Source organism: Sapajus apella, unplaced genomic scaffold (genome assembly GCF_009761245.1).
Source record: "Sapajus apella isolate SASKATOON/1434 unplaced genomic scaffold, GSC_monkey_1.0 scaffold44, whole genome shotgun sequence".
Classification (NCBI taxonomy): Eukaryota; Metazoa; Chordata; class Mammalia; order Primates; family Cebidae; genus Sapajus; species Sapajus apella.
The window spans coordinates 9,537,618-9,561,876 of NW_022436984.1; positions in this window are offsets into that span (position 1 = coordinate 9,537,618).

Consider the following 24,259-nt stretch of genomic DNA (forward strand, 5'->3'; position numbering starts at 1 on the left):
GCATTATTTATAGTGGTGTAATGGCATGCTCCAACCTTTGAGTTTATAATACGGTAAAATTTTCAATCAATTCTCAAATTATGATGGCCATTTAGCTCTCAGCTGCCTATGCAGGAAGTAAGCTGACCTCAGATTGTCATTCAGTTATTTCTTAGAGAAAAAGATTTATTAGCCTAGAAAAATATTTGTGTACATTTTTAAAAAGAAGGCAAGCAAGTTACCAAATTGTATATATAGATTGATGCCGTCTAATGCATGGGGGGAAAAAACTCTGTATGTGTATACACCAAAATGTTAACAGGGATTATCGCCAGATGGTTTGGTTACACACAATTTTTATTTTATTTTTAATATTTATCTTGCAATTTCCAAATTTTTGACACTAATGATTATTTCCATGATTTTAACCAATTAATACAGTACATATTATAAAAGCTATCAAGGTACTAAATATGGGTTGTTGGCCAGCCTCCCACCAATGACCTCCTCCTCCAGAAATCTATGCTTGAAAACCTTGGTTTTCTGCTTGCCTAAGAAAGCTCCCAGGAAGCTTCTGACATCAGCTTTTTAAACTGTGCAATGCCCCTCAGTTGTAATATTGTGATCTACTCACATCCCACGTGCAGTACTCCTACTCATTTTGTGAATGAAAACACAGATGATAAGCTTGCTGGCAAAGTCACACAGGTGCATCATCTCAGGTAGAACTTACATTTCTATCAGTTAATTGTCAAGCTCATTTATTCAAGAGTCTAATTTTGCAGATTCATTTCTCTTCAGAGTGGAGGTCCCACCAATGGAATATGGAGGCTGCAAAATTTTTCACTTTATCTTGGAAATGACTGGGCTCAGGATAAATCTAGGTAGGCGGCATCCTACCCAACACCTCCACTCATATGTATAAGGAGCAGTTCAAACTAAATTTGTAGAGACTCTTCCAATACCATCCCATTGCCCATTCAATGATTTTCAGACCCTTGCCCTGAAATTTTTCACTTTCTATATATGCACGGTCCTCAAGACCATGTCTGGCTATATTGATTTCTATTTCCAGATATGATTTTCTCTTTACCCAAACATTTTTACTTAAAATAATATAAATATATCACTGTTTTTCAGTTTTCATGCATTTTTTATACTGTTGCCACTTCTTAAAATTCCCTGCTCCATATGGATTATATCCACCCATCAAATACTGTGCCTTGCTTTTACCTGCAGCTACATCAGACCCAACTAGCCTAATCTAATTTCTGGTTCTGCTGGAACCCAAATCAGAGCTGCCTACATTCTTTCTAAACTTCTCAAGTTTTTAAATGTATTTCCTCATTTGCTATGTAAGCAATGCCTGCATAATAATGCTGATATTATCCTAATAAAAACTTAAACATCTGCATGTAAGTTATGCTACACCATTAACAGGCTTCCAAGACAGAAGGCAGTATTTGAGAAGGGTAAATGGGCAAGTAAATTCTCATATCTATTTAATTACAGAACACTCATGTAAAATTTTCTTTGGCTGCCTCCATCAACATAGCAATGAATTTCATGCCACTTTGACAGGACGATTTCATCTACTTGGCAAAGCAAAAGGGAAAATAAAATATCATCAATCCCTTCGATTTGATTCTTCTTTCATTTTTAGCTTATTAGTTTGTATGCATTTCTAAGAGCCACCAAAATATAATGACATAAAAACACAAATAAAAAAATTAGAGAAACTCTTAAGTTTAATTAGATCCCACTTCTTATAGGCGGGTGTTGAAAAATGAGAACACATGGGCACAGGGAGGGGAACATCACACACTGGGGTCTGTAGGGGGTTGGGTGCTAGGGGAAGGACAGCAGGGAGGCAGGGAGGTTGGGGAGGGATAACACTGGGAGAAATGCCTGATGTAGGTGACTGAGGATGGAGACAGCAAACCACCATGGCATGTGTGTAACTATGCAACAATCCTGCAAGATCTGCCCATGTATCCCAGAACTTAAAGTACAATTTAAAGAAAAAAAAAAAAAGAATGATTAAAAACAAATCAGAGAAAGGCAAGTTGTGACCAGATGACGAGTTACTTTTTTTTTTTTTTTTTTTTTTTTTGAGACAGTCTCACTGTGTTACCCAGACTGGAGTGCAGTGGCATGATCTTGGCTCACTGTAACCTCCACCTCCCAGGTTCAAGTGATTCTCCTGGCTCAACCTCCTGAGTAACTGGGACTACAAGCGCGTGCCACCATGCCTGGCTGACTTTTTGTATTTTTAGTAGAGACGGGGTTTCACTGTGTTAAACAGGATGGTCTCGATCTCCTGATCTCGTGATCTGCCTCCCTTGGCCTCCCAAAGTGCTGGGATTATAGGCGTGAGCCACCGTGCCCAGCCAATGAGTGACTTTTAGGTCAAGCTATGAAGTTTGAAAAGTAACCCGTAGGCAAAGGGATCCTCATGAGTATTTCAGGGGACTCACTTGATCAGATTTGTTTCTCAGGAAGATGGACTAGTATTGATAGAGAAATGAGGTGTAGGGCCCTATGGCAATAACAAGGCAAACAGTGAATTAAGGTGTAGGAAAGTTGGAAGAAGGGGTAGGGGTGAATAATAGAGATCAGACTATAAATGGTTCTGAAAGGCAAGATGATGATTATTTGACTCTAGGGAGATTTGTTCTATGTGTGTTGTAGAAAACTGACTTTTCAAGAATATTTTTGAAAACAAACATTTATTTGAATTTTTAATATTCTATGTCTGTTATCACCTATAGAAAAAAGCAGAAGATGCAAACCCATAGCTAGCTCAATTCTATGCCAAAAAAGAAAGTGTGCCTACAAATTGTTCCCCTGACTCTAATCTGCCCATCCGTGAGTTTGAAATGACAAAAAGTGAAAAAAAAAAGTCTCCTCTAGACAGAAAAATTTGATGAAGATTGATTTCCTAATAGAAACAATAAAATACACAAAAAGAGGAAGCTATAAAGAGCAGAGGGTTAAATATCCAGTAAGTCCAAACGCCAAATGTTGAGTTGCTAAAATAGATGAGCGCTACTGGAGTTTTTCCTGAAATGAAGCTTTTAGACTGCTTGTCAGTTCCTCCAACAGCAGTTTATCACAACATAGGCTGGCAGATCACACCATATTTTTAATATTAACTCATCCACAGCTCCAAACTCAGGTGCTTCAAGAAGTCTAAAGCCCAGTGATGCTGTAAACAGGTTTAGCTGCCCAGGTTTTCTCAGCCTTGAAGATTAACTCCCATGCCCTTGATTCATTCTCATGATGTACAGAGGAAAGGAGTGTTGGTTTCTCCAGTAAGCCCTTTTCTGTGCATATAAGATGATAATTGTCAAAAAAATTGAAAGCTGGGCACTTTAATTTTCTGCAATCTGTAATCATATGCAAACTGTGGTAACGCCAAAAATGAAATCAAGGTACTAGGGCTTCTTACATGTTATTTCTTGTGTCATTTTTTGTGTGTGTGGGGGAGGGACTATAGATCTGGAGAAAATAAGCTGTTTGCAACAGGGTAATTCAGCTATATGATTCACTCATGCAAAATCCCATTTTAAGTGACAGGGCATCATTACAGAGGAACCACATGATATGGATAGGGGCTGGCACAGATTCTAGTAAACAGCCATACTCCTTTATTTGAGTGGTTACATCATAAATCAGAGTGGACCAAAGTGAAGCTGAACCATTTCTTAAGAGTAGAAACTCCACGCTCACTGAGAGTGGAGGGCTGCGCAGGCAAGCTGACAGTTTCTGCAGACCATGGATGGGGCAGCCAAATTTCCACTAGGTGGTAATTTCTGATGAGATAAATGACATACCTAAAATAATAACTGAATTTAAAACACCACCCCCTCAAGAATGCCTTTAAAACATGAAATTTCTACAGTTTATTATCATAAATCACACAGGAAAAAATGTTAAAATTCAAGCGTATATGTGTTAGCAAAATTAGGCATGATATAGTCCAATTTAAATGTTTAATAATGAATAAGCCTAATATACTGAGTTGCATGCATACATTTAAAATGTGAGAACTACTCTAAGCTCCAACTAGAGCTAGAAAATTACCTGCCTCTATGTTATAGTAACTGCAGTTTTAAAGGAAGTAATTCTAAGCACCTCATTTCTCAGTAAAGCAACAAGATGTAGTGGAATAAACACAAGCTTCAGAGGCAGATGTGGGTTCAAACTCCACCTCTACTACTTAGTGACAATGTGGCTTCACTGATTGTACATGTTGGAAAACTACATTGTCTTCATTGGTTAAAGTAAAGGTAACAGGTAGAAAACACCTCACATAATTCATGTTAATTTCCTTCTCCCTCCCTCCATTTTTTCCTGCTTTGAAATCAAGCAAAGCTCTTTTAGCCTCCAAAGGGATCAATTATGGCAGTGGTTGGTCCCAAGCAAGTCTGTGTGTTAAGAGGCATCCTATGCAGTTTCTTGTTCATTTCATTCAGGGCACCTTCATTGCAGCTTCCTTCCATTTTCTGACTCTTTAAAGATGAATTTGTGTTTCTGCCTGGAATACAAATTGCTTGAGTTGCACTTACGTCAGGTCCTGACAGCTAAGATAAAATTTCGTGGAGAAGTGGATTGTGCCCAGGCAGCAGCAAAGAAAATGCAACCTCTCGAATTGGCTTAATTGTACTATTTTCAAAAAACTGTTGAAACTACTACCTCCTGTTTCAGTTTTTAAAGCTTTTGATAAAACAAAAGCCTCCTGTTAGTCCCATAATTTATACTTGCACAGAATAGATTTAAATGTATTGCCTAAGTATGATATTTTATAAAAATATCAGGCATGACAGAAATATCAACGATGGGTTTTCTAAGAGAGAAACAGAAAGGTCTCACTTCTATAGTTTTCATGCCAATATGATACTAAAGTGTTGCGCCTGGATTTAAAAAATAAAAACACCCACATTCATGCATGTAACACAAAGAAGGGGTGTCCCCCTGCTCAGTCCCTCCTGCAACAAATTCTCAACATCCAGGGCATCCAGAAGATGAAAGAAATTCAGTGTAGGAGCTCTTTCCTCAAGTGTTCATCAAGGGCCCTTTAACCCAACACTGCTTAGACTTCCACTTTTGCAAAAGGAAGGAAGAGTGAGCTTATCTTGGCCTCACCTGAATCTATAAAAGGTGATACATGCTGTCTAGTTAATTATTCTGATACCTTGATTATACAGGAACAAAGCATAGGGAAAATTTTCTCATTTTCTTGGTTACAAAACATTAACGAGATTAAACAATGGATTAATAGTCTCTGTTAGATATGATGCTGAGATGAAGTGTCCACACGCTGAGAGTATTTGTCCTCTGTTTCCAAGAAGGTTTCTTCCCCCTTCATTTTGAACATGAGAACAAAATGAGAGAATACACTCATGGTTTATGTTCATGGCTCTGATAAGAATATGATATGTCATGAAAGAAGACAAACTTATGCCCACAGTTCAAACTATAAGACAAAAATGTTCTGTCCGGGGGGGAAAGCGCAGGTGAAAGGGGAAGAAGAAAGAAAGTAATAGTATCCTATACATAGTAAATACTCCACAAATGTCAACTGTTTCTGTTGTTATTGTTGGGATCATTGTTCAGTTGTCATCATTACCAAGGGGAAATACTGGGTAAGTTGAGTAGATGGCGGTCGAAACAAAATAAAGAGAAGAAAAGAGAAAGAGACAAACATGAAGAGGTATTTTAGAAAATTACAGAAAGGAAGATAAGAAGGAAAAAGATCAGAGGATATAAAGAAACAGAAATTAGGAATGCTTTGGAACGTTATTAAATAGGTAAGTATAGGTCAATGTCAGCGTAAGTGCTGAGTGCTTTAGAGGAGAATTTATTGCATAAATGAGAGGTTATTTTGTTCTTAAGGGACAACACGTAGAAAATTCACAGAGTATATAAAAATTCAGTCTATCTTTCTAAACGGACCTCTCCCAGGGCCTGTTTCTCATTTTGTTCTGAGCTCTGCAGAACACATTTAAGTACAGGACTTCACATATGTTGACTTTTAAAGAAGTTCACTTTGGGAGCCCTTCAGGGACTACAGCAAGATGAGAAGCAGAACTTGGGTGCTTTTCATCTTCATCTGAACATTCTGCTCTTCTTTCATTGTCACAAACACACAGTGCCCATTTTTCAGATGCTACAGTCTCATATCCACAGCAGCTGACATACAGAAAAGAAGCATATTTTAAGAGTCTTTTCTGAGGCTTTTGTTAAGCACAAAACTTTTTAAGAACAACTTGGTTTCTCAGAATTAACTCATAATTGTCTACACTTTGTTTTTAATGATAATTCTAGTACAACAAAAAAAGTTTTAAAATGTATTGTTTTGAACCTTTAGTTTAAATTTAGCCAATTACCATACCAGCCCTCCATTTTTTTCCCTCTAAATGCATGGCTCTGTAATTGCTGACCTTGAGTTCATAGAGGTTGTGTCTCTGTAAACAACATACCCTTGAAATCTGCCTAAGCATGGAACGCCAAGTGTCTTACTACCCAAATTGTACACACCATTTCACTGAACTATTTTTCAATTTCAAGCATATTGTCAGTTAATGTGATGTTTACTGTTCAGTAAGTTAGTTCTTTATTATACAGGAATCAATCCAACCCCCTAAACACATAGAAAAGTACACAATTGCTCTTCTGAAGTAAGAAAATGTACATGCATCCATGGCAGATTAGCACAATGATGAATTTAATTGTGGCCACAATTCAAGTCCAGGCTATTCATGTGGATAAAGCCTCAATGCACACTGAAGAGCCATCACCTGTTTTGCGAATGAACCCACTAACTCACTAAACCTTTATTATTAACATTGTTCACAATGTTCTAGACACTATGCTATAGGATTCTCATGTGATATATGTCTTATTTTCAGAAACAACACAATGAAGTGGATACTATCACTAGGCAAATTTACAGATAAGGAAACTATTGCTGAGAGAATGAAGTCACTCCCAAGGCCACACAGCTCTCTGGTGTCAAAGTCGGATTTGAATCCAGGTCTTTCTATCTTCAGAGCCATGCTCAGAAATACTCTTCACTAACTTCAGTGCACACATCACCTGGAGGCAATTTCTTATTTGTTTCTGTACCCTCTTGAACTAGAAAGACCTTCTGCTTTGACCAACGGGATACAGCAGAACTGATGTCACACTAGATGCAGGCATAATGGTCCATAGTCTGGAATCGTTTGCTTCCTGTCTCTTTAAGCCAAAAGACTACCCCGATATGACCATTCCATCAGAAGCCCAGAATACAAAGAAAGGCCCCCAAGGTTAAGATAGCATGAGAGAGACAGAGAGAGAGAGAGAGAGAGAGAGACCGAGAGACAGAGACAGAGAGATACAGAGAGAGACAGAGAAAGAACCAACAACAGAGTACCAAGTACCAACATGCCATACACAAGACAAGATGCCACCTTGAAGGCTTGGAGGTGGATCTTCCCCCTCCAGCCACCCCAGTGGGCACCACATTTAGCAGAGATGAACCATCCAGCAGAGTTCTTCCTGACCCACAAAATTATATGCAAAATAAATGGTTATTTCAAGTCCTAAATTTTGGAGTCATTTGTCATGGAGTATTAAATAACTGAAATGTAGTACCATACATAAGTATAAATATATGCATATATTTATAATTATATATATATATATATAAACCTATATACTGAAAACAAAATAAAAATGCTTTATGCAGAATAGAATTTTAATGAAAAATCAGGGTCATTGAGTAAAATTTTTTTTCTGTAACTATTTGAAAATTTTCCTGTTTTCTCATTTTCACCTTGAATGTGTAGATATAGCCATAGAATTCTGACTCGGTGGTCAAGATTTTATAATAGTTTATATATTTTTAAATTTGATGCCCTAATATTCATAATACATTTTTCTTTAATTTTGTGTTTCCCCTTACCTTTAGAGCAACTTCAAAATTATGCTGTCTTGTACAGGGGTGTAAGGTACATGCAAAGATCTACATTCCCCTCTTTGCACTGGCTTCATCTGCTCAGAGATAAAAGTCAGTCTAGGTTATTAAATGGATTTGTATATGTTCTGCTCTAGAGAGCTGAATTGGTACAGGAAATCTTCATTATCATAAGTTTCCGGATGAACACAAATCCAGAGTGAAATTTAACAAATTTTTAACTTGCATAAGCAATTGTCAAGTTTTCGTCATTATTCCATTTTCGTGCTGGAGATGTAATGGCATCTTATCCTTTTACCCTCATGCCTAGACACTCTGCAAAGATAATCCTGCCTTGATCATTAAAATTATTGTACATACCAAATCACTGAATAACTGCATTTATCCCCATCTGCTAGGGAGGCACAGTGCCACACAGACGTGCTCCACCAGGACTTTTGAGGCATAACAATCAAGCAAAGATGGGATTAGACATAAACCACGCTGATTGCAACAATAGTTCTGTCCAGTCCAACTTTCTGTTTAGCTCTGGGCAAAATATTTCAATAAAAAAACATTATGGCTGTTATGTGTGGACATGATCAATTACAAAGGTTTAGTGTCTGGTTCAACCTGATGGGAATTGTAAATAAAGTTTCTAAAATTTCCCACCAGGTAATGATGACCTTTCTCTTCACTATCAATGGACATGTTACCATCTGCAGTTGGAACACTGTGTCTTTCCCCTCACCTAAGTTGGATCTCTACCTTATCCTAATCCACAAGAGCCCTCTACTTGGCTTTCTTTACTTTATTTCTAAGTGAAATTTTCATGAAATCTATGCCAACCTGCCTCACATCCCTCAAATCTTCAGCTCTACTTTCCTCCCTAATCCCTCATCCAGTTTCATGGTTTATCTGTAGTTTATAGCCAATCACTTTCTCTAATAATTCAGACTCATGTACCCAACTGTTTGTGAGGCATCTCCACGTGGACATACACAGGCACCTCAATCTGAATGCATCGCAAACTGAATCCACTATCTTCAACCCACCAGTTCCCATTTTAAGGAATGGCAGTATCAACCACCCAGTCCCACAGATCCTCTCCCTTCCTCCAAACCTTCTTCCATCAGTTACCAAGCCCTGCCATGTTTTATCTCCTCACAAGTCTCAAAGTCAGCCCCTGCTTGAAATTCTTCTACCACAGCTTTAGTTCAAGAGCTCATTATCTCTCACTTCAACTATTGAAAAAGCTTTCAGTCTTCACACGTTACCTCATCTAAAGTAACAGCAGTTAACATTTATTGAGTGTTACCAGGGCTCAGGCCTTTCCAGATTTCTTATACTTATTAATTCATTTATTTCTTATAGGTGCTTTTATGATTCCCTATTTTAAAGATTAAAAAAATAGTGAGGCAGAGAGATTAAGTTACTTACCCAATATCACATCTAAATATGGTAGAAGCAGACTAGGAATCCAGGCAGTCTGGCTAAGCTTTTAGCTATTCTACTTCACTACCTGATCATGGCTTTCATTTTCTGAAGTGGCTGCCAATCACTCACAGACATAAAAGCAGACTCCTCAGAGAAGGTTCAGAGCTCTTTTAATGTAACTCCTACCTACTGCACTTAGGCATCTTCAGGCTTTCCCCTGTCCCTGGTCTTTGCTTTCTATGTGCAGATCTACTCAGGGTGCTTCAATCAACTCTGTCCCCACTCCAGGGTTCTGTCTTACCTCTCACTTTCACACACTTCCACTCTCTATCCTTCCATCAATCACTCTCCCGTTAACCTTTTGTCTTCAGGCTTCCGTCATTTCTCATCTGAACATGCTTTTTTAGAATCACCAAGGCCTCTCTGGTGATTGACAAACTGATGTTGTGAAACGTAGAGTCAAATCCCTTTGAGCTCCAGCCCAGCCTCTTCCTAGCTATGTGATCTGCAGTAAGTTATTTAATTCTCTGAGCTAGTAATTAGTTCCCTTTCATCCACTCTCCTCTAAAGCATATCTACCTCCCTTCTATCCTGACACTGTCAAGCTACACCTATCCCACTTCTATCCTGACTCTCTCATCTATACCTGTTTTCCTTAGAGAGCACCCTGTTCCCCAGGACTTTGCCTCTGCTTCTCCCCTTCCACCCAGTCCATGCTTGGCCACTTATTGACTGCATGGTCTTTGACATTTAACTTCTCTGACAATGGACCCTCACGTGTAATATGTAAGTAATAATAGCTATCCTCATAATTCAGTGTACTGTATAAGAATGAATTAATATATTATATATGAAGCTATGTTAAAAACTCTGAAGAGCCACTCACATGTTAATGTGGTTGTTATATGAGAGTATGTGTATGTGTGTGTAATATATATATATAATTTTAAGACAATCTCGAACTTAAAAATTGCAAGGATAGCATATGGAACATTTTTTGAGGCATGTGAAAGAATAATGCCAAATTAATCCCCCAATCACAACCTAATACTTAGTATGTATTTCCTATAAACAAGAACATTGCCCAACATAATAACAATACAACCAATGAAACCAGAAAATAACACTGATACATTACCACCATCTAATTCTCAGATCCTTCATGTATTTCCAAATGTCCCAATAACATCCTGTATAACAAAATCATCCAATTCAGAATCACACATTACATTTAGTTGTCATTATTCTTTAATCTCCTTCCCTCAGAACAGTTCCTCAGTTTTTCTTCTACATACATGACATTGACATACCTGAAGGTTAATGAACAGTTATGTTGTTAAAGGTCTATCAATTTCACTTTGTCTGTTGTTCTCCATGATTTGATTCTGGATTTGAGTCTTTGGCAGAAATGTCACAGAAATGATGTTTCATTCTTCTCATTGCATCCTCTTAGGGGTGCATGATTTTTATTTGTCCCCTTATCAGTGATGTTAACTTTGATCACTTCATTAAGGTGGTGAACTTACTTTCTCACTGTGAACTTACTTCCCACTCCCACCATTAATACGTATTTTGTGGAAAAAGTACTTTGCCGAAGAGGTACTCTGAAACTTACTTTCTCATAAAAGTTTCAATGTATTTATTTATTTATAGCACTATGAACTAATGATTTCTTATTTTATTCAATGACTCACTTATTTTGAGGCTTAAATCGCTGAATATTTGGCCAGCAAAAGCCAAAATGTGTCACTTGAATATGCCTTCTCTTCTTTTTGCACACCTTATATTATGGTCCAGAAATCTGTTTTAGACTCGTGTTATATTTTCCTTGTCCCAGCTCTGGGTCAGTTATTTCTGCATGGAGAACTTGTTCCTTTTAGTCCTTTGAGTGGAGAATGATGTTTTGAAGCCAAGGTATGGGCTCTGGCTGTATTGTTTGCTGGGATGGGGATTATTGTTCCAAGACCTTCTTATTGGAGAGAGGAAACATACCTATTACCACATACACACACACACACACACACACACACACACACACACACACACACTCTCTCTCTCTCTCTCTCTCTCACTGCAAATATGGGCAAGTTTAAGAAAATATTCTCTGTGAATACCCTTCCTGAATAATTCCATCCCAAAGCCACTAGGCAGGGCAAAGCAAGGGAGACAACCACATGGAAAAACCGGGCTATTGTGAGAAGTTGGAACATGGTGAGGAGTATGTCCATGTGGAAGAGAAGGTCCCATGTGAGATGTTGGAACTCAAACAGGACATCCATGCATGGGAGTAGTCTGACATGGGTGTAACAGCATGGGCTGGGTGAGGACTCTGTCCATTCAGAGAAGGGGCTTGGTGAGGGATGTCAAGAGTTTAGGCAAGATGAGCAGTGTCCACACTAGAGAAGGCTACGTGTGGAACATAGGGCCTCAGGGTGAAGAGGGCATCAATGTATACAAATGGTGCATCAGAGCTTGGGCACGGTGAAGAGGAGGATGTCCAGGTGTGATGGGAAACCTAGTATGGGATGCGAAAAGGACATCCACAGAGAGGAGTGGATGGTGGTGGTGATGGATGATTAGTTACATACAGGAATATTGATTGTTGCATGACAGATGCACTCCTTACCCTATTTGGATGCCAACTTCTCATCTTGGATGCCCACCTGATGGCTTTGGTACTGAATTATTCAGGGAGGGAAAAACGAAATAAATAATTGTTGTATTATTTTATTTATCTTATTTTTTAGCATCTTTTCTTCCATTCACAGCCAATATTCTCTTACAAGTTATTTGTCCATATTTGCTGACTTCATTTTCTCAGTCTTTACTGATTCCTTAGCCTACTTCCATCTGGCTTTAGCCCTCATCCCTTTCCAATGTGACCAAGTCATGAATGACTTCCTCATTTCTAAATCTGAAAGATGTTTTTCAGTCCTTGTGCTGCTTGATCTGTTTGAGGCATTTAACAGGTTCGCCTCTGAAAATAGCCTATTCCCCTGGCTTCCATGACACAGCACTTTCATGATATCCTCCTACCTCTCTGGCTACTTCTCAGCCTCTTTAACAACCTCTTCTTCCTTTGGCCCTTTCTCAAATGTTGGCACTACTAAAGGCTCAGTCCCAAGCCTTCTGCTCTTCTCACTCTTCACACACCCACATCTCAGTACTGCCTTGGCTCCAATTCTAATCTCTATGCTAACATTTTAGAAATCTTCATCTCTGTCTCTGCAAGTCTGACTTTGAGCTCCAAAAACATATACTCCACTGTCTACCGTACATTTATTCGACTCAGCAATATTTACTGATCACCTGCTACTCATTATGTGCACTATTCAAGGTTCTTAACAACTCCATGTACATGTCTCTAAGTCACCTAAAACTCAACACACATGAGACAATGTTGTTGTCTTAACCTCTCCTCCACAGCCTATGCACACTTACAACATTCTCTATCTCAGCAAATGCCATGATCTCTTCCCCCATGTTGAAGTCAGAAATGTCTGTCCCCTAGCCAGTCATCTTTGCATCAATCATTAAGTCTTACTGCTTCTACCTTTTATATATTTCCTAAGTGTTTAATTCTCTCCATCTCCACCATTATTTCTAAACTACAGCCTTCTAGGTAGCCTCCCTCCCTCTAAACTTGCCCTTTCACACACACAAACTTTCAATCAAATCTCTATATGGCGGCCACAATATTCCTCCTTTTTCATTGTTGGCATTTGTTTATTTGTTTGTTTGTTTGTTTTTGAGAGAGAGTCTCACTCTGTCACCCAGGCTGCAGTGCAGTGGTGCAATCTCAGTTCACTCCAACCTCCACCTCCCAGGTTCAAGCAATTATTGTGCCTCAGTCTCTCGAGAAGCTGGGATTTGAGGCATGTGTCATCACCCACAGCTAATTTTTGTATTTTTAGTAGAGACAGGTTTCACCATGCTGGCCAGTCTGGTCTTGAACTCCTGGCCTCAAATGATACACTACCCCAGGCTTTCAAAATGCTGGTATTATAGGCATGAGCCACCCCATCCAACCAGAATATTCCTTTTGAAATACAAATCTAGCCAAGGAAAGTGGTGAGGGACTGTCCTACCAGCCCCAGTTACTAGGCTTTTCACAAGGATTTTTGCAATCTTCAGATCAGGGGATTCCCTCATGAGCCTACACCACCAGGGTTCTGGGCTTCAAGCACAAAACTGGGTGGCTATTTGGGCAGACACTGAGCTAGCTACAGGAGATTTTTTGTACTCCAGTGGTGCCTGGAACTCCAGTGAGATAGGAGAACCGTCCACTCCCCTGGAAAGGGGGCTGAAGCCAGGGAGTCAAGCAGTATCACTAAGTAGGTCCCATTCCCAAGGAATCCAGCAAGCTAAGAACTATTGGCTTGAAATTCTCGCTACCAATACACCAGTCTGGAATTGACTGGGATGATCAAGCTTGGTGTAGGGAGGAGCATCCACCACTGCTGAGGCTTTAGTAGGCGGTTTTCCCCTGTCAGTGCTAAGAAGACTGGAAGGTTTGGACTGGCTGGAATTCACTACAGCACAGCAAAACGGCAGTGGCCAGACTGCCTTTCTAAATTCCTCCTCACTGGACAGGTCATCTTTGAAAGAAAGGCAGCAGTCCCAGTCAGGGGCTTACAGATAAAACTCTCATCTCCCTGGGACAGAGCACCTGGGGGAAGGGCGGCTATGGTCACAGCTTCAGAGGACTTAATCTTTCCTGCCTGCAGCTCTGAAGAGAGCTGCAGATCCTGACAAGGGAGATTCTCCCAGCACTGTGCACCAGCTCTGCTAAGGGACAGACTGACACCTCAAGTGGGTCCCTGACCCCCCCGTACCTCCTGACTGGGAGAGACCTCCCAACAGGGGTTGACAGACATGTCATATAGGAGAGCTCCAGCTGGCATCAAGCCAGTGCCTCTGGGACAAAGCTCCCAGAGGAAGGAGCAGGCAGCAATCTTTGCTGTTCTGCAGCCTCCACTGGTAATATCCAGGTGAACAGGGTCTGGAGTGGACCTCCAGCAAACTGCAGTAGACATGCAGAATAGGGGCCTTACTGTCAGAAGAAAAACTAACAAACAGAAAGCAATGACAACAACAACATCAATAAAATAGAACCCCCTACAAATACCCTATCCAAAGATCATCAGCCTCAAAGATTGAAGGCAGATAAATTCATGAAGATGAAGAAAAACCAGCACAAAAACACTGAAAATTCCAAAAGCCAGGATGCCTCTTCTCCTCCAAATGATCTCAACTCCTCTCCAGCAAGGGCACAAAACTGGACAAAGAATGAGACTGACGAATTGACAGAAGTAGGCTTCAGAAGGTGGGTAATAAACTCCTCTGAGCTAAATGAACATGTTCTAACTGAATGTAAGGAAGCTAAGAAGGTTGATAAAAGATTAAAGGAATTGCTAACTAGAATAACCAGTTTAGAGAGGAACATAAAGGACTTGATGGAGTTGAAAAACACAGCACAAGAATTTTGTGAAGCATACTCAAGTATCAATAGCCAAATCAATCAAGTGGAAGAAAGGATATCAGAGATTGAAGACCACCTTGCTGAAATAAGGCGTGCAGACAAGACTAGAGAAAAAAAGAATAAAAAGGAACAAACAAAGCCTCCTAGAAATATGGGACTATATGAAAAGACCAAACCTACCATTGACTGGTGTATCTGAAAGTGACGGGGAGAATGGAACAAAGTTGGAAAACACACGTCAGGATATTATCCAGGAGAACTTCCCCAACCTAGCAAGACCAGCCCAACATTCAAATTCAGAAAACACAGAGAACACCACAAAGATACTCCTTGAGAAGAGAAATGCCAAGACACATAATTGTCAATTTCACCAAGGTTGAAATGAAGGAAAAAATGTTAAAGGCATCCAGAGAGAAAGGTCAGGTTACCCACAAAGGAAAGCCCATCAGACTCACAATGGATCTCTCAGCAGAAACCCTACAAGCCAGAAGAGAGTGGGGGCCAATATTCAACATTCTTAAAGAAAAAAATTTTCAACCCAGAATTTCATATCCAGCCAAACTAAGCTTCATAAGCAAAGGAGAAATAAAATCCTTTCCAGACAAGCAAATACTGAGGGATTTTGTCATCACTAGGCCTGCCTTACAAGAGCTCCTGAAGGAAGCACTAAATGTGGAAAGAGAAAAGTGGTACCAGCCACTGCAAAAACACACCAAAATATAAAGACCACTGATACTATGAAGAAACTGCATTAACTAATGTGCAAAATAACCAGCTAGCTCCACGATGAGAGGAGCAAATTCACACATAACAATATTAACCTTAAATGTAAATGGGATGCCTCAATTAAAAGACACAGACTGGAAAATTGGACAGAGTCAAGGCCCATTGGTGTGCTGTAATCAGGAGACCTATCTTACATGCAAAGAAACACATAGGCTCAAAAAAAAAAAGGGATGGAAGAATATTTACTAAGTAAATGGAAAGCAAAAAAAAAAAAAATAGCAGGGGCTGCAATCCTAGTCTCTGATAAAACAGATTTTAAACTAACAAAGATCAAAAAAGACAAAGAAGGGCATTACATAATAGTAAAGGTATCAATGCAATAAGAAGAGCTAACTATCCTAAATATATATGCACCCAATACAAGAGTACCCAGATTCATAAAACAAGTTCTCTCACACAATAACCATGAGAGACTTTAATACTACACTGTCAATATTAGACAGATCAACAGCACAGAAAATCAACAAGGACATTCTGAACTTGAACTCAGCTCTGTATCACATAGACCTAATAGACATCTACAGAACTTTCCACCCTAAATCAGCAGAATATACATTCTTCTCATTGGTTTTAAAGAACTTCTTGATTTCTGCCTTAATTTTGTTTTTTACCCAGGAATTATTCAGGAGCATGTTGTTCAATTTCCATGGAGTTGTGCGGTTTTGAGTGAGTTTCTTAATCCTGAGTTCTAATTTGATTGCACTGTGATCTGAAAATCTCCTCCCTAACTCATTTCATGAAGCCAGCATCATCCCGATTCCAAAACTTGGCAGAAGCACAACAAAAAAGAAAACTTCAGGCCAATATCCCTGATGAACATTTGATGCAAAAATTCTCAATAAAATACTGGCAAACCAACTCCAGCAACACATCAAAAAGCTTATTAACCACGATCAAGTTGGCTTCATCACTGGGATACAAGGCTGGTTCAACATAAACAAATCAGTGTCAGCACTTATTCTAAAATTGACAACATAATTGGAAGTAAATCACTCCTCAGCAAATGCAAAAGAACAGAAATATAACAAACAGACTCTCAGACCACAGTGCAATCAAATTAGAACTCAAGATTGAGAAACTCACTCAAAACCACACAACTCCATGGAAATTGAACAACATGCTCCTGAATGATTCCTGGGTAAATGACAAAATTAAGGCAGAAATCAAGAAGTTCTTTAAAACCAATGAGAACAAAGAAACAATGCACTAGAATCTCTGGGATGCAAGTAAAGCAGTGTTTAAAGGGAAATTTATAGCACTAAATGCCCAAATCAGAAAGCTGAGAAGATCTCAAATCAACACCAGAACATCACAATTTAAAAGACCTAGAGAAGTAGAGCAAACAAATTCAAAAGCTAGCAGAAGACAAGAAATAACTAAGATCAGAGCAGAACTGAAGGAGATAAGAGACATGAAAACCCTTCAAAAAAAATCAATGAATCCAGGAGCTGGTTAAAAAAAAAATTAACAAAATACACAGACCACTAGCTAGACTAATAAAGAAAAAAAGAGAGAGAATAATAAATTAGATACACTAGAAAATGATAAAGGGGATATCACCACTGATCCTACAGAAATAGAAAATACTATCAGAGAATACTACAAATACCTCTATGCAAATAAACTAGAAAATCTAGAAGAAATTGATAAATTTCTGAACACATACACCCTCACAAGACTAAATCAGGAAGAAGTCAAAACCTTAAATAGACCAAAACAAGTTCTGAAATTGAGGCAGTAATTAATAGCCTACCAACCAAAAAAGCCCGGGATCAGACGGATTCACAGCCAAATTCTACCAGAGGTACAAAGAAGAGCTGGTACCATTCCTTCTGAAACTACTCCAAACAACTGAAAAAGAGGGACTCCTCCCCTAACTCATTTAATGAGGCCAGCATCACCCCGATTCCAAAACCTGGCAGAGACACAACAAAGAAAGAAAACTTCATGCCAATATCCCTGATGAACACTGATACGAAAATCCTCAATAAAATACTGGCAAACTGAATCCAGCAGTACATCAAAAAGCTTATTCACCACAATGAAGTTGGCTTCATCACTGGGAGACAAGGCTGATTCAATACATGCAAATCAATAAATGTAATCCATCACATAAACAAAGCCAATGACCAAAACTACAAGATTATCTCAATAGATGCAGAGAAGGCCTTCAATAACATTCAACATCCCTTCATGTTAAAAACTCTCAATAAACTAGGTGTTGATGGAACATATGTCAAGATAATAAGGACTATTTATGACAAACCCATAGCCAATATCATACTGATTGGGCAAAAGCTGGAAGCATTCTCTTGGTACAAGACAAGGATGCTCTCTCTCCCCACTCCTATTCAACATAGCATTGGAAGCTCTGGACAGGTCAATCAGGCAAAAGAAAGAAAGAAAGCATATTCAAATAGGAAGAGAGGAAATCAAATTGTCTCTGTTTGCAGAGGACATCATTATATGTTTAGAAAATCCCATGGTCTCAGTTCAAGAACTCCTTAAGCTGATAAGCAACTTCAGCAAAGTCTCAGCATACAAAATCAATATGCAAAAATCCCAAGTGTTCCTATACACCAACAATAGACAAGCAGACAGCCAAATCATGAATGAACTCCATTCAAAATTACTACAAAGAGAAAAAAATACCTAGTAATACAGCTTACAAGGGACATGAAAGACATCTTTAAGGAGAACTACAAACCACTGCTCAAGGAAATAAGGGAGGACACAAATAAATGGAAAAACATTCCATGTTCATGGATAGAAAGAATCAATATCATGAAAATGGCTATACTGCCCAAAGTAATTTATAAAGTCAATGCTATTCCCATTAAACTATCATTGACTTTTTTCACAGATTTTGAAAAAACTACTTTAAATATCATATGGAACCCAAAAAGAGCCTGTATAGCCAGGACAATCCTAAGCAAAAAGAACAAAGCTGGAGGCATCACGCTACCTGACTTCAAACTATACTACAAGGCTACAGTAACCAAAAGAGCATAGTACTGGTACCAAAACAGACATACAGGCCAATGGAAGAGAGCAGAGACCTCAGAAATAACACCACACATCTACAACCATTTGATCTTCAATAAACCTGACAAAAACAAGCAATGGGGAAAGAATTTCCTATTTAATAAATGGTGCTGGGAAAACTGGCTAGACATATGCAGAAAACTGAAACTAGACCCCTTCCTTATACCTTATACAAAAATTAACTCAGGATACATTAAAGATTTAAATTTAAAACCCCAAACCATAAAAACCCTAGAAGAAAACCTGGACAATGCCATTCAGGACCTAGGCATGGACAAAGACTTCATGACTAAAACACCAAAAGCAATTGCAACAAAAGCCAAAAGTGACAAATGGTATCTCATTAAACTAAAGAGCTTCTGCACAGCAAAAGAAACTATCATCAGAGTGAGCAGGCAACCTACAGAATGGGAAAAATATTTTGTAGTCTACCCATCTGACAAAGGTCTAATAGTCAGAATGCAGAACTTAAATTCACAAGAAGAAAAAAACAACCCCATCAAAAAGTCAGCAAATGGTATGAAGGGACACTACTCAAATTAGACATTTATGCAGCCAAAAACATATGAAAAAAGCTCATCATCACTGATCATTAGAAAAATGCAAATCAAAACCACTGTGAGATACCATCTCATGCCAGTAAAAATGGCCATTGTTAAAAAGTCAGGAAACAATAGATGCTGGCAAGGCTGTGAAGAAATAGAAGTGCTTTAACACTGTTAGTGAGGTAAAGTAGTTCAACCATTGTGGAAGACAGTGTGGCGATTCCTCAAAGATCAAAACCAGAAATACCATTTGACCCAGCAATTCCATTACTGGTTATATGCCTAAAGGAATATAAATTGTTCTGCTCTAAAGACACATGTACACGTATATTTAATGCAACACTATTACCATAGAAAAGACAGGGAACCAACCTAAATGCCCATCAATGGTGGACTGGATAAAGAAAATGTGGTATATATACAGCACGGAATACTATGCAGCCATAAAAAACAATGAGATCATGTCATTTGCAAGAACATAGATGAAGTTGGAAGCCATCTTTCTCAGCAAACTAACACAGGAACAGAAAACCAAATACTGCATGTTCTCACTCATAAGTGGCAGTTGAACAATGAGGACACATGGACACAGGTGGGGGAACAACACACACTGGGGCTTTTAAAGCAGGAAGGGGGAAAGGGGAGGGAGAGGATTAGGACAAATACCTAATGCACATGAGGCTTAAAACCTAGAGGATCCGTTGCTAGGTGCAGCAAACCACCATGCCCAATGTATACCTATGTAACACACCTGCACACACTGCACATGTATCCCCAAACTTAAAGTAAAATAAAGAAATACAAACCTAATCATGTCATTCCCCAGCTTTTAACTCTTTAATATGGGTTTCCTATGCCTTTGGGAAAAAGAGAAAATGTTTGAACATGACCTCAAAGCTGTCCATAATTGTATCAACTTAGGTCTTCAGACACACTTCTGCTATTTCTGTATACTCAACCTACATCTGCAGGCCTCAGATGGTTTTCTCTGTCCTGTAACCAGCCTCCCGCTATCTCCTGCTACCTGAACCTAGAAACACCTCATCTCATGCACTTTGACTGATGAAATTCTACTCACCCTTCAGGTCTCAATGGAAATTCACCTCCTCAATGAAGCCCTCTCTGATACATAACCATGGTTAGATCATCTGTTCACTGGAGTATCCTCATCATATCACATATCACACTTATTCCCCAGTAATTACTCCTGTAGAGGTTTGTTTTCTCAAAAGAATTGTATGAAGTCAAGGATCCTGTCTACTTTACACCATCTATGCCTCACACAGTGACAAGTGCACAGCAAGAGGTCAATAAAAATTTGCTAAATAGAGGAATGAATTACTGCATCTATAATAACAAAGTAGATCCTATTAATATTAGGTTATCCTTTTACAATTAGAAATATGAACTGATTTTAATGCATTCCATTAGTGTCAGTATATTAATATGTGATACTATATGGTGTAATTGTTGAGGACAGAGTTTAGAGGAAACCTGTCCTCTTTCAAACCCAGCCTCTCCCCTACTCACCGTGTGCTTTGAGCAGCTACTACCTTTCCTGCACTTTTATTTCCCTATCTGTCATATATTGTGTTGAAGATTAAATGAGACAATATGTGTAAATCAGAATCATGCCTCACACAACTTACATATCATATAAGTGAAAGTTATTATTATTGTCATTGTGATATTTTTATTTAAACAAGATCCTTGCCTCATCTCCCTTGATCACTAGGAATAGATTTGGAAGATAAAATGTTTTAGGAAGGAGACAGAATAGTCAACAGCATGGCCCAGTCTAAACCTGCTCTCTGGGCACAGTTTTGAACAGCACCTCCTTGTGATATCGATAGCGTCTCAATGCTGTCTATCTCAAAGTTACCCTCAGTAGAGGTTATGATGTCATGTGAAACCTAAGCAGAGGGAGCTGCAGAGCCTCCACATGTGTTGTGCGCATAATCTCCACTCTGGTCCTGTAGCCAGAAACCCTGATCCCTCCCTTGCAGGAATAAGGCTCACCATAGCAACATATACTGAGACTTCCCACTCACATCTGGGGATCATGCATTGCTCCAGGATGTGCATGACTCCTCCCAAGTGTCACATTTGTTCTAAATGGAACTTAAGTCACAGGAGGAGAAATAATACAGAAAGTGGCCAGCTTAGCAACAGAAGTGCCTTTATGAGTTGCTTGTCCTATAATCTGTTCTCTTTTGATGCCATATTGATATCCAAATGGGGACTGTCATAAGTACAACAGAAATGTAAAATAGACCATGTTCTTAAAGGTGTATTTAAAAATACTGGCACAATATTTAATGCATAAACAAAAGATATTTACATTGTTTAAATGGCCCAAAAAAAGGAGAATAGTAAGATTTAGAAAGTGGTTAAAAATTGACCTGTAAGATAGAAGTTTAGCAATTTTTTGAGTTTTAGAAATTATGATAGACCGAGCGTAGTGACTCATGCCTGTAATCCCAGCAATTTGGAAGGCCAAGACGGGCAGATCATCTGAGGTTGGGAGTTCAAAACCAGCCTGACCAACATGGAGAAACCCTGTCTCTACTAAAAATACAAAAATTGGCCGGGCGTGGTGACACATGCCTGTAATCCCAGCTACTCAGGAGGCTGAGGCAGGAGAGCCGCTTGAACCTGGGAGGAGGAGTTGTGGTGAGCCTAGATCACACCACTGCACTCCAGCCTGGGCAACAGGAGCAAAACTCCATCTCAAAAAAAGAAAAGAAAAGAAAGAGAAAGAAACTTATGACAACTGTTCTGAAATGTAAAAGAAGCTTTTCTCAAACTAGAAGTTTTTAAAAACTCTTTAATGTATACATAAAATGAAAAGTACCTGGAAAACACTATATATTTCTAAAAATAAAATCTAGGTTACGGATTTAAACAATAGAAAAAGTATTTATTGGCTGGGCGCGGTGCCTCAAGCCTGTAATCCCAGCACTTTGGGAGGCTGAGGCGGGTGGATCACGAGGTCAAGAGATCGAGACCATCCTGGTCAACATGGTGAAACCCCGTCTCTACTAAAAATACAAAAAATTAGCTGGGCATGGTGGTGTGTGCCTGTAATCCCAGCTACTCAGGAGGCTGAGGCAGGAGAATTGCCTGAACCCAGGAGTCGGAGGTTGCGGTGAGCCGAGATCGCGCCATTGCACTCCAGCCTGGGCAACATGAGTGAAACTCCGTCTCAAAAAAAAAAAAAAAAAAAAAAAAGTATTTATTATACTAAAAATAAGTCTTATTTACAACCTATGTGGCAAATCTACCAGATTAACAGAGAATTTGTAAGGAAGACATTCTTCTTTACTTCTAGAAAAAATAAGCATAACAAACAAGGATGAGAAATTAGACATCAATCCCCCAGACTAAATACACATGCAATTTCTACCAGCAACCAAAATGTGTCATAGAATCAGAATCTGAAAAGATACTATTAATAATAAGTAAGGCAATGACTAGACACCAAATCACTGCATCATCTAGAGATGAAGAAGAGGACTTTGGTCAAAACCCAGGCTCCTTCACTTATTAGAGGTGGACTGTTGTCAGTTTCTTAATCATATACACCTCTGTTTCCTCAGGTATAATTTGGTATAAAGACATATTTACCTAAAAGGGTTTTTGTGGATACTAAGTTAGCTAATATTTTTAAAGTGCTACACAATGCCTAGCACATGAGAAACCTTCATGATAGGCCTTCAATAAATGTTAGCTACAACTATATTTATCAAATTAACTTCCACTGTACTCTAAGTAGTGCTTTCCTATATGCCAGTGAACATGGGCATCATTCCTGGAATTGTTTGAGATTTGTGTTTACTTGAACTTATGCCAAGAAGGAGCTTTAGTTTCAGAGTTAACAAAACCTGAGAATCAATTCCAGCTTCTTTATTTGCAGATAGTGAAACTTTAAATGAACAGTTTTAATTCCCTTTGCTTCAGTTTCCTCATCTTTAAAATGGAATAAGACCTGACTTGTTGGACTGTAATATATGTTTAGTGAAATAATGTGTGTAAAGTGTCAAACACAAAATGATGTTTCATAATCAGCAACAATATTATAAGAACTATGAAGAATAAGGACAACTATTCCACTGATATTTTACTGGGATATATTAAAATGAAAATTCAAGGCTGGATGTGGTGGCTCATGCCTGTAATCCCAACACTTTGGGAGTCAGAGGTGGAAGGATCACTTGAGGCCAGGAGTTTGAGACCAGCCTGGCCAACATGGTGAAACCCCAGCTTTTCTAAAAATAAAATAGCTAGGTGTAGTGGCACACACCTGTGGTCCCAGTTACTCAGGAGGCTGAGGCATGAGAATCTCTTGAACCCGGAAAGTGGAGGTTGCAGGTGGAAGTTGCAGTGAGCCAAGATCACACCACTGCCCCCCAGCCTGGGGGCAGAACAAGATCCTGTCTCAAAAAAAAAAAGGAAATTCAAGAAAATAGCGTTTCAAATTCACACCAGTTCAGGAAGCAGAGGAAAATTCCTAGTGAAGTGATTGTACGTTGCCCTTCTCAATGATTGGGAGAGTCTGGTGTGCTAATTATAAAATATTTTAATACCTGAAAAAAAATAGTATTTTGTGGTTTTTTTGGCAGACTTGGTACGATTTGCTATAATGGAATATTTCTCAGAAGAAGCTAACTTTATCCACTACAGAATACTTTTTGATGTCATTAACCTACAGAAATTATTTTGGGAAAGTAATGGAAAAGTACCCAAAGGGTGAAATGACAAGAAGCTTTCTTTTGCTTCTAAAGGCTACATTGATTAATGCAGCAAACATCAGTCTCCTAGAGTCCAGGGAGTAAGTAGTCAGAGAGCAGATGAAACAAAGGCCCTCAAAAAGTCTTCAGATCCCTTATATTAATCACATTAATACTGACTCTCAGAAGACACTGTGTAATTATTAAATAATGTGGCTTCTCTGCAAAACTACAAAATCTATAGATCTAAAAATCTAAGTAATATAAATCATGATCAATATGCTCCCTGTTGACTCTGGAGAAAATAGTTTAA